Consider the following 10,421-nt stretch of genomic DNA (forward strand, 5'->3'; position numbering starts at 1 on the left):
GTGAAATGCTTACACTGGACCGCATACATCATGGAAGAGGCATTTCATTCTTACTGGAATAGACACATATTCTACATACGGATTTGCATCCCCTGTATTCAATGCTTCCACCAAGCTATCATCCGTGAACTGAAACACCTTACCCACCATTATGGTGACCCACACATTGTTTCTGATCAAAGATGGTGCATGGCAGTGGGCCCACGCCCACTGAGCTCACTGCTCGTACCGCGTTCCCCACCACCCTTAGACACCTGGCTTGATATGACAGTGGCCTTTTGAACTCAGCAATACCCTGTGGGGCTAAGGCATTGTGAACTTCAGGAGGCTGTCTATAGTCTAAGTGGTGCTGTTTCTCCCACAGCCAGGATTCACAGGGGGTAGATGGGGGTGGTAAAGATGAGGGAAGCACCACTATTACCCCTAATCAGTGACCTGCTAGCAGGAATTTTATTTTTTAAATCGTGTGAGGATATGTTCATTGACCTCAGAGAGAAAAATTGATGTGAAACATCAATCAGCTGCACCCCACCCCCCGCCTCCGCCCCAGCACATGCCAAGCAAGGCCAAGGGCAAAAAAAAATTTCCTATCACTGAAATCTTACATTCTGCTGGTCTAATCTGAGCTCCAAAGGGAGGAATGCTTCCACCAGCACGCACAGCACAAACTCCATTCAACTGAGGAGTCTACTGCCACCCAACCACTGCAGCTCAAACCTCTGCGACTGTGTGGGGAGCTGGAATGCTGATGGAAGTGACTGATTACACCAAGGGGACACTGGGCTGCTACTGCTGTGGGGGCTGTGAGGCTGGATATCTGGAGCACATATCTGTTAGCAAGTCTCTTAGCACCATCGAGGCCTGTGATTCAAGTCAGTAAAAAAACTACCATGAGTTGCTTTTTCAGCCATTTCTTTTTATTTACGGTTTGTGTTCAATGCAAATCAACTCCATAACATGAGAAATTACTATGAATCAAGGCATAAATACACAAACACAATATACAATCCAAAATAGATGTACAGCATTCAGGTTTGAAACAAAAGGGAATGTTCATTCACACACACAATAGCTTGAGATCTGCTGGGTATGGTGTTCCTGGGTAGGTTTCTAAAGATGGAGAACAATGACTTCGGTTATCCAGACTACCGTGGCCATATCAGATACTGGAACATCTAAGCCTCAGTGTGTGACCATGCGAACAAAAGACTTCAGGGAATGTCTATTTTTAAAAAGGTTCTGTGCATCGAGGCAGTTGTGGAAAGATTTGCTTTCCAGAATCAAGCCTACATTAGGCTTTGGATCAGGTTTTAACTATCTAAAAATATTGGCCAACAACAGAAAGTGTTCCGACGCTACTTTGATTCATAGTTTTAAAAAAAGTATGTACAGAAAGAGTACAAAAGTTTTTCTGAATTTAATGCAAGCCTCCAGTCTTCACTTCCCAAATAACCTAATTTACAGTTTTGGCTTCTTCATATTATCTGCCTTTTCAATTTTAAAATTTATCAAAACTGATCATCATTTTTTCAATTGTAAAAATTATTCAACTTAAGCAGAAATAAAAAGCATTTTGACATTAGTTGAGGTCAGTGTACTTCTACTCTTTGGAATTTGTTTAGCTAAATGAATCTAGCGCTCTTGTTGAATATAAGCAAAATTTACTAATTATGCTTGGGTTTGGGGTAGATTCCAATCCATCATTGCCCTGCCACATATCAATTATTACACAAAACGTCAAATGCTATGTCAAATCCAAAGCCTCAGAGGAAAGAGTTCAGTCCCCAAGAGACCAGTGATAACTTAACAATGTAAAACTTTATCTAGAGTTACATCCTCATTAAATTAGCACTGTGAAACAATACATTGAGGATTTACAGGAACACCTGGAAGTTCCTTCTAATGTACATATAAATAGCTTTTTGCATTTCCTAATTATTTTATGGCCTTATAACTGTAATGAACCAAAAGAAAACTGACTCTGTTCCAACTTCCATCTTTTATCTCTACATAACACAAAATCTATTCATTTTCAAGGTAGCATTTTATGTGTCCATACTTCTTAAGCCACATTTAAGGAAATCACCTCTCAACTAATTTTGGATGTTTCTCTTCATCTTGTATGTGAAAGTCCAACAGATTTAATATCGGCATTCATCATCTAGTCAAACCTTGAACATGCTCTTCAAGCCAATCAAATTGGAGATCCTCAACATTTTCCATGTCAATAAAATCAGGTGTGGAATACGATTCAAAGATCTGATTTTTCCTTGTCACGCTGGACGCCATTTGGATTGGGTTTAGAAGATAAAGAAGTATAGACGTTTCTTGGCCCAAGTCTTTCAACAGTAGAGATGTAGAAGAGAGAAGGAGATCACCAACAGGCTGGCGGTTGACTGCAGGGCACCATCACTTGCCTTGGTGGTGGTGGTGTTCGTCGGACTTGGGTTGGTCGTGGCATTAGTGTGGAGGGCGGTATTTGCAGATGTGACAGTGGATGAATCTGAATAAATCTAAAAAATATAAAAATATATAAAAAGTTACCCTGAAGCCCTGGCTGGCGTAGCTCAGTGGATTGAGCACGGGCTGGGACCCAAAGTGTCCCAGGTTCAATTCCCAGCCAGGGTACATGCCTGGGTTGCAGGCCAGAACCCCCAGCAACCGCACATTGATGTCTCTCTCTCTCTCTCTCTCTCTCTCTCTGTCTCCCTCCCTTCCCTCTCTAAAAATAAATAAATTCTTTAAAGAAAAAAAAAGTTACCCTGATACATTTCCACTTGTCAAGAGTTGCCTCCACATACACTTAATGTGCAATGAAGATAGATTTCTTAGGTTGCTCTTTGCCCATTGTTCCCTTGCCACATGGGTTTAATTCTGAATTCTTGCTTAGCATCACACCAAAATCATTCCCTGCAGTTTCAAAGCAAACTACCTAGAGATGCCAAGTCACTACAACAACCCAAAACAAGCAAAATGCTCTCCACTTTACTCTTAATTATTTATAAAGCAATATAGGAGTTTCTGTGACTATACTGACTTACTGGCATCACAAAAGGTCTCCTTTATTTTCCCAGGAAGAGAGGAGATATTACAAGTGCACAAATAATTTGGAACCTAAAACGCTGCAGTTTGAGACTTGCGGTACTAGAACTGAGTCGCCATCTACACAGGGATTGGCTAGGTAACTTTCACATGCCCGTTTCATACCACCTTGGTTTTAACTTGAATGGACATGGAGTACCTGCTCACTTGAAATCCTGAAATTATAATCCTTCTCAAAAATGGCCAGTGTATTTGTTTTAAATTTGAAAATACAATGAGCCCTTTCCTTAAGGCAAAATGATTTCACCCAAAACCCCAAGTAGTTGAAATGACACCCAGAGGATTTAGAGTTTAATTTTCACCAGCAACAGCCTCCCTGCCTGGTCACTGAGCCCAGTGCTGTGGCCTAGAACTGCGGTTCCCCCAGTGTCCCAGTGCCTGAGTGGCGTCACTCAACACAGATTTTTCGAGTCACAAAATGCACAGTCCAGTGGGGCACGTGATAATCTCTCCTTTGTCCCGGAACAAAGGCAAACGGGAGATTTCAGCTCTCGCTGCAAGGGAGGGTTTACAAGGGCTTCTAATTACAGGCAATCGGAGGATGTGGCACCAGACAGGTCTGGTCCACAGGTACATTTGGCTGCCTGTTAATCCAAAAATAAAACTGGTCTACATTAGCACCAGCTCCTTTTGTTGTAAAACCCATAAGCTCATTAAGCAAATATTGACCAAAATGATGTAATTGACAAATCCTATCCAAAATAGACTAATAAAAAAAATCCTGAGCAAATCAAATATAATTTTGGGCACCTACTGTGTGCAAGATTCAGCTCGTCCTACCAGGAAATAGCACTGCCACTAAAAGAAAAGCATTAATAACGTAGGAAATTATGTTACACAGGGCGCTCTGTTTGGGGGCAAGACCTGGCTCGGGATCCCTGAAGGTAACCCGTTTTCACTCATACAAGTATCTCACTGCAGCAGGTGACTTCTTTTAATAGAGCTCAGTGCATCCCAACCAAGGGCCCTCTGCACCGCCGACAATTCTAATACGTTAAATTGGCATTAAACAAAAAATTCCCTACCAAACTAGATTTATTTGCTTATCTAGAACCTTCCTTTTAAACATTTTTGGGGAAAAACTCTGGTTGTGAAGAAAATGGAATGGGGGTGGGGGAGACCAGTAGGTTTCTCGCGGCCGCGCCCCTCCCCCACCGAGGACTCGTGAAAGCTTCCAGAGCGCAGCCGACCCGTAAGACAACAATAGGGTACAGTTACCCGCCCGCGGAGGGGAAGCCGCCGAGCAGCGCTCCACTCTCAGGCTGTGCTGCCAGGTGAGTCGGGAGGCTGGCTGTTGGGGGGCCAAGGACCCGGAGCACCCAACTTTTCGAAAAAGCTCAGGAGACACTCCTCAGAAAGCCCCAGTCGAAGGCGATGAAGGGCCACTCCTGCCCTCCCGGCCCAAGCTGCTAGAGAAATGCCCCTTCATGCCACCCTCCTCCCACCCCGGAACCTCCCACCGGGGTCTCCCAGGTTCTGCCCCTGGCCTGCCTCGAGGCCGAGGCTGCCGCACACCCACCCGCCAGGGCAGCGTAGTTCCCAGTAACTGCGCTGATCGAGGTCGGATCCTGGGACAGAGGACTGGGGGGTGGGGGGATGGGGACACAAAGCCTGGCAGGGAGTTGGGACAGAAACGCGCCGCCTGCTCGGAGAGAGCCCATCTGTGCTAACCCGGGGCTCCGAGGTGACAAGAGATGAACATGTAAGGTGGGACCGGGAGAGCACAGGGTCGGGAGAGGGTCCCCGCCCAGGCTTCAGCCGCCAACCAGCAGGGACTGGGGTGGGTTAATAGGGCCAGGTAATAAGGGTTTCCTCTGGATCCCCAAGCCAGCTGAATGGAGAATGGTAGAGAGTGGCGCCCCCCACCCCGCCCCCCGCGCAATGGGGATCGTCCCCTCTCTTTGTGTGGTGCGCTGGGGGAGCAAATACTCCTAGAGGAAAGCGGGGCGCTCAGGGACAATCTCCCCAAAGAGTCTGAGGTTTCTGGGCGCTCCAGGGGTGCGCATTCTCCTACCGTCTAGTGCCTTGGACCCGAGTGAAAGGGGGTGGTAGGCGCCAACAGCCTAGGAATGGGCGGCACGGAACCTGGGGTGGGGCAGGGTCCTCCCAGCCCACGCGCAGACCAGCATTGTTCCCGGGGCGCAGGACGAGTGGGGATGGCACGCAAGGGACTGGAAAGTGGGCTCCGCAAAACCCTCCCCCCAGGTCAGGTTATGTTCGAGTCCCAGTCGGCGGCCCAAGGTAGGAGCATAGGCTAATCCCTGGGAGAGTCTCCAACCCCTTGGGAGCATCACCCCCCCCCTCCCGCGCCCAGCGGAGCACCAGGGCCTCACCTGCGTGGGTAGGAGCAGCGCAAGAAGCAGCAGCCCCAGTCCGAGCCTAGCGACCATGGCTCTGCCCATGTCCGCTCCGTCGGTGCGCCGCGAGTCTCGCTGATAGCCAGGTGCGTAAAGAACCGCTGGTTCCGGGCGGGGCGCAGGCAAAGTGGGGAGCACAGCCCGCCGGCAGGACCTTATATACCCGGACAGCTACAATAGCCGTGACGTGGCGCCTCCCGCCCACCCACCCACTCTCCCTCCTCCGCTGCCGCCGGCCCCGCCCTGCCGGGCTCCCCAGGGCCCCAGACCTCCGCAGCAGCCAGGGCCGTCGCGCCCCGGGAGACCCGCGACCCGTTGGCTCGCGGCAGGTGGGCGTCCCGGCGCCGCCTGCTTGTGGCTGGGTGCTTTATGTTTCCCCGAGTGGGCTGCGTGCAGGCTGCATAGGCGTCTGGCGACTCCCACACAGGACCCGGGGCGAACTCGCTAACCACGCACGCCACTCTCGCGGCCCGGCCCGAGTTCCCTTTGTTTCCCAGACCAGCCATCTTAATGCCCAAAAGAAAAGTCTAAGCCTCCCGCGAGGCAGACAGCCTCCAGTCCGGGCTGGGACCGCGGCGCCGGCTGCTGGGCTGGGGGCGGGGAGCTCCCTGGGCTTAGGTTATCTCAGATCCCCGCCTCAGAGAAGGGGAGCTGTGCGGGCTTTGTGGGTACCCCGCGCGTGGCAACAGGAACTTGGCGCCGCCACACGCGCGCCCTTCGCGAGCTGATCCGTGGGGCTCGCAGGCAGCGCCTAGGCTCAGAGCCATTTGTGTGTTCAGCCCCGCGCAGATAGCGCCCGCCCCTTCTCCCACTCCCTGGCTTTGTGTTTGGAGCTCCTCACTTTCGCCAGGCTGTACGAGTGCAATGGGACACCCGCGGTCCGCATCTTCTGGAGAGTTGGGGAGCCGCCCGCTGGGCGCGGACCAGCGGCCGAGGCGCTGCGAGCGAGCGGGTTTTGGTCTCCCAGCGCTCAACCTGCGGCTGAGACGAGGAAGAGACAATCCCCTCCGAGGGGTGGCCCCAGTCCCCAAGACGGCTTTGCTCTCAGGTGCCACCCAGGGAGCAGGAACCTCTTTGGCGGTCCCACTGGAATTCGCAGCCCCTCTGGAATTTCTGGGGACACTCGCCATTGGTCTCTATTGCAATGCACTTGTTCATCACTGGTTTAAAGAGCAAAAGCTTAAGTGATAAGGCATTTACTTTTCCATGGCTGCCATTAGGCAATTTAATGAACTGGCGCAAATAGAAAATTAGTCATCATTCTGCAGATTTTAGTGAAATATCTTTTCCAACCATTAAATTGTGAAAACTTTCCAGCATACCCCAAAAGTAGAAATAATTTTGCTGGTAGAGTGTTTTTGGTTTAATTTTCCATTGCTGGGCATAATCCTTTTACTTGGGTTTCACCCTAGTGTTTTCCAGTCTTGAAAGCAAAAAGAGACGGAATCTAATAGGGTTGTAAATTTGTTTAAATTTCACTTTTGCAGAACAGCCTTGTTAAAAAAAAAAAAAAAAAGAAAAAGAAAAAGTTTTATGGGAGCAAAGTAGCAATGGAATTCCCAGAGCTGGTCTGTGGCTGAGTGGACCTGTGCCCCTAATGGTCAGCCACTTTACCTCTGTAATTTTCCACGTTTAGCATATGCTGGGAAAACAGCAATTTCTGTCGTGCATGGGATGGATCACATTGTATAGAGATAACCTGTTCATGTTCAACTTCTCCCCTCCTCTTCCAGGGCATGCAGGGACTGGGGCTCGGGAGTGCCTAGTTCCAAGAAAGAGCCTACGGTAGGCTCTTCTGAAGCTGCTTAGAGGATCCATTTATGTGGTCCTGTATCTGTTTGTTCTATTCCTCCTCCTCCCTCCTCCTTACTAGTTTAAGGAGATGGACTGCTGGGATGGAAAAGAATACAGACTCTAGAGCCAGACTGCCTGAGTCCAAATCCTGGTTGTGTGATTACGCTTTAGGCAAAAAGACTGTTTTTTCATCTGTAAAATGGACATAACACAACCATTATAAATTAGTTATTAAAGGTTTACTGTATATAAAGTGTTAGAACAGTACCTGCCTCATACTGGGAGCTCTCAGGTGATATGTGCTCTTGAGACTAAGGGTCCCAGAACAAGACCTTCTTTGAAGCTGTATGATTCATGAAAGAAATGTCAAGCACTCCAAATTGGCAAAGCCCTTGGGATCTATGCTTTGTGAGCCACCACCAGCTGATGAGACTGCGTAATTCACAAAGCAAGGTCCTTTACTTCTGCCTAGCAGTTCCCAGGGCATCCAAAAGGGATGTGGCTCAGGGTTTGGTAATTCTGTTCCCTGGAGGCTTAGCCTGGCAGTCAAACCCACTCCCTTCTATTTCTTTCATGGCAAGAAACTCAAGAAACCTGCCCTGACTGGTGTGGCTCAGCTGGTTGGGCATTGCCCCCCAAAAATGAAGAGTATCTGATTAAATTCCCAGTCAGAGCCTTCGAAAGGCAACCAATTGATGTCTCTCTCCCTTTGTTTTTCCCTTCCTTCCCCTCTCTCTAAGAATACATAAATAAAATCATTTAAAAAAAACTGCCTTGGCCAGGTGGCTCAGTACATTGGAACACCACCCCAGTGCGCCAGGGTTACAGTTTCCATCCCCAGTTAGGGCACATGTGAGAGTCAACCAGTGAATACACAAATAAATGGAATAACAAATTGATGTTTCTGTCTGTCTGTCTCTCAAATCAGTAATAGTAATAAAATAAAATAATAAAGTAAAGACACATGGCCAGTTTCCATGTTTACAGAGAAATTATTTCATGGAATAATCTTGAAATCAAGTCTATAAAATAATGTATGCATGGACAGGCCTCCCCAGGATGCGCCACTTGGGCATGTGGGTTGTCTTCAGCTGAAGGCAACCAAAAGCCTGAGGGCTCATGAGCAACCTTTACTTGTCCCTTAAAGAATTTAAATTAGGGGCCCTGCCCATAATAAGAGCTACACCAGATATACCTTCTATGACCTATCTATAGGGCAGAGCAGACTTCTAACTACTGGACAGCTAAATGACCTTTGTCTCCTCTGAAGTCCCAAGGCACTTTCCTCATCCTTAGCTCAGGGTGCATATGGTCTAGCTTTTTGATGCTAATTATCTTATGAGTAAAATTAAGGGAGTGATACCTACATTTTTTTAAGTGTGGAACTGTGAGGATGATGAAGAACCAGGCTGACATACCTTGTAGTAGACTCTGGAGTCAGACCTGAACTTGAATCCTGCTCCACCACTTCTAACAGTCTGACTTTGGGCAGGTTTCACAACCTCGATGTCTTCATCTGGAGAACGGGTGAGGGGAACCTACCCTGAACCTACATTTTAGGATAATGATTCTCAGCTGTCTTTGGGATTTGCCTGCGTATGTGAATTCCCCATGCATATGTATTAATCTTCTTATTTTCTCCTGGTAATCTGTCTCTGTTAATTTGACTATTAGCTCACAGCTAGAAGAACTTATAAGGTGGGAGGAAAAATACTAATTGTTTCAGCTCCCCATTGGACTAGTAATACCTACCTCAGAGGCCTGTGACCCTCACCACGATAACGTGTGTGTTTAGCACAGTTCCTGGTGCGTGGTGAGGACTCACTGGGCTGCCACTCCTGTCACTACAGGATACCTTCATTCTAGTGTGGCTTTTAAAATCTTTCATTTGTGTAACTCTAGTTCTTCTCTTCAAGCATCTTTGCATGTGGTATTTCAGATGTGCACTCATGAGGTCAGTAAGGCAGATGGCATTTTTCTTTTTTTCGTTTCTAAGGCAGAAAGAAGCAACCTGCCCAAGGCCACAGAGCCAGTGATGGTGCCTCCCCCTGTGAAGGGTGCCACAGTTGCCTCCCCTAAAGCTAGAACCAAAGCTTCCTGACCAGGCCCCAAGTGTTTCCTGCTTTGCCCACTCGGGCTGAGGCCAAGACTTCCCCAACCCACATCCTTTGCACGTGGCACTCAATCAATATCGCCAGTTGAATGCATGAATATTAAGAGAACAGGTCAATTTCCTTTTTGAGGTAAAATAAAACATACTATTTCTAGGGAAATAGATATTATTTGACACTTTTAGCACTTTCCAGGAAAATGGATATGAAATATAATATTAATCAGGTAATGGATATTCCTTTTGTGCTTTACAGCAGAAATGGTGGCTGGAATAATCAGATATTTCATTTAAATTCTATTCTACAATTCGGTGCTATTCTTATGTATGTTCACAATACTCTTTCCCTTAGTCTATGCCATCCTAGATTTGGCTGGTATTTAATATTTTAATTTATTCTGGTTCTTAAACTAAGCTTTGTTCTGCACTCCAGCCAACTCCACTCTTGCGATGGCAGTGAATTCGCATTTCTGACTGAATACTCGGTTCTAAGTCTCAGAGCCCGGGCGAGTTGCAACCTGACTCCATGTGGGGACGTGCTGCCCCCTGCTGGCCATAGGAACCCCTCTGCTCTCACTCAAAAAATAAAAATTCCTTTGTGCTGACTGTACTTGAAGTCTTATAAAGCTAATAAACCACAATAAGCTTCTTTGACTTTTAGTCCCTTTATCTCCTCTAAGAGTCTCTCAGATAAATTCTCTCAGGTTTTAAGCTTCATCCAAGTAAGAAAACAAATGTAAAGTGAGTGAACTGTGACTATTTTCAGATGCAAATTGAGTAGTGGGATTCCTACGTCCGAACATCCTGGGGATTTTTTCCTTAAGAAAATCAAAGAAGAAGAAGTAACTCTTAATCCCCTTGGCCAGAATTTAAATGCGGTGTCTCCACTGTGCTGGCGAGGAAGTGAGAAAGCAGACACTCTCCTCCAGGCCCGTGGGATTAGGGGAGGAACCCGACATCTCAATATCTACAACACCTGTCCCCTTAGAGTTTGTAGTTCTAACTTTAGGAATTTAGCCTACAGACATGCTTCGGAAATCAAAAGAACATGCACCTAA

At 47.4% G+C, this 10,421-nt stretch overlaps 1 long non-coding RNA gene across 1 annotated transcript; it reads right to left on the minus strand.

Annotated features, from left to right (window-relative positions):
• Positions 1-895: 895 nt before the first annotated feature.
• Positions 896-5,648, minus strand: LOC123822199. Its single transcript, XR_006786235.1, has 2 exons — positions 5,436-5,648; positions 896-2,513 (listed from the first exon to the last, which is right to left on the minus strand). It is a non-coding gene; the product is annotated as an uncharacterized LOC123822199 (long non-coding RNA).
• Between the last annotated feature and the right edge of the window lie 4,773 nt (positions 5,649-10,421).

Source organism: Phyllostomus hastatus, unplaced genomic scaffold (genome assembly GCF_019186645.2).
Source record: "Phyllostomus hastatus isolate PE091 unplaced genomic scaffold, TTU_PhHast_1.1 phas_contig_40, whole genome shotgun sequence".
In the NCBI taxonomy this organism is placed as follows: Eukaryota; Metazoa; Chordata; class Mammalia; order Chiroptera; family Phyllostomidae; genus Phyllostomus; species Phyllostomus hastatus.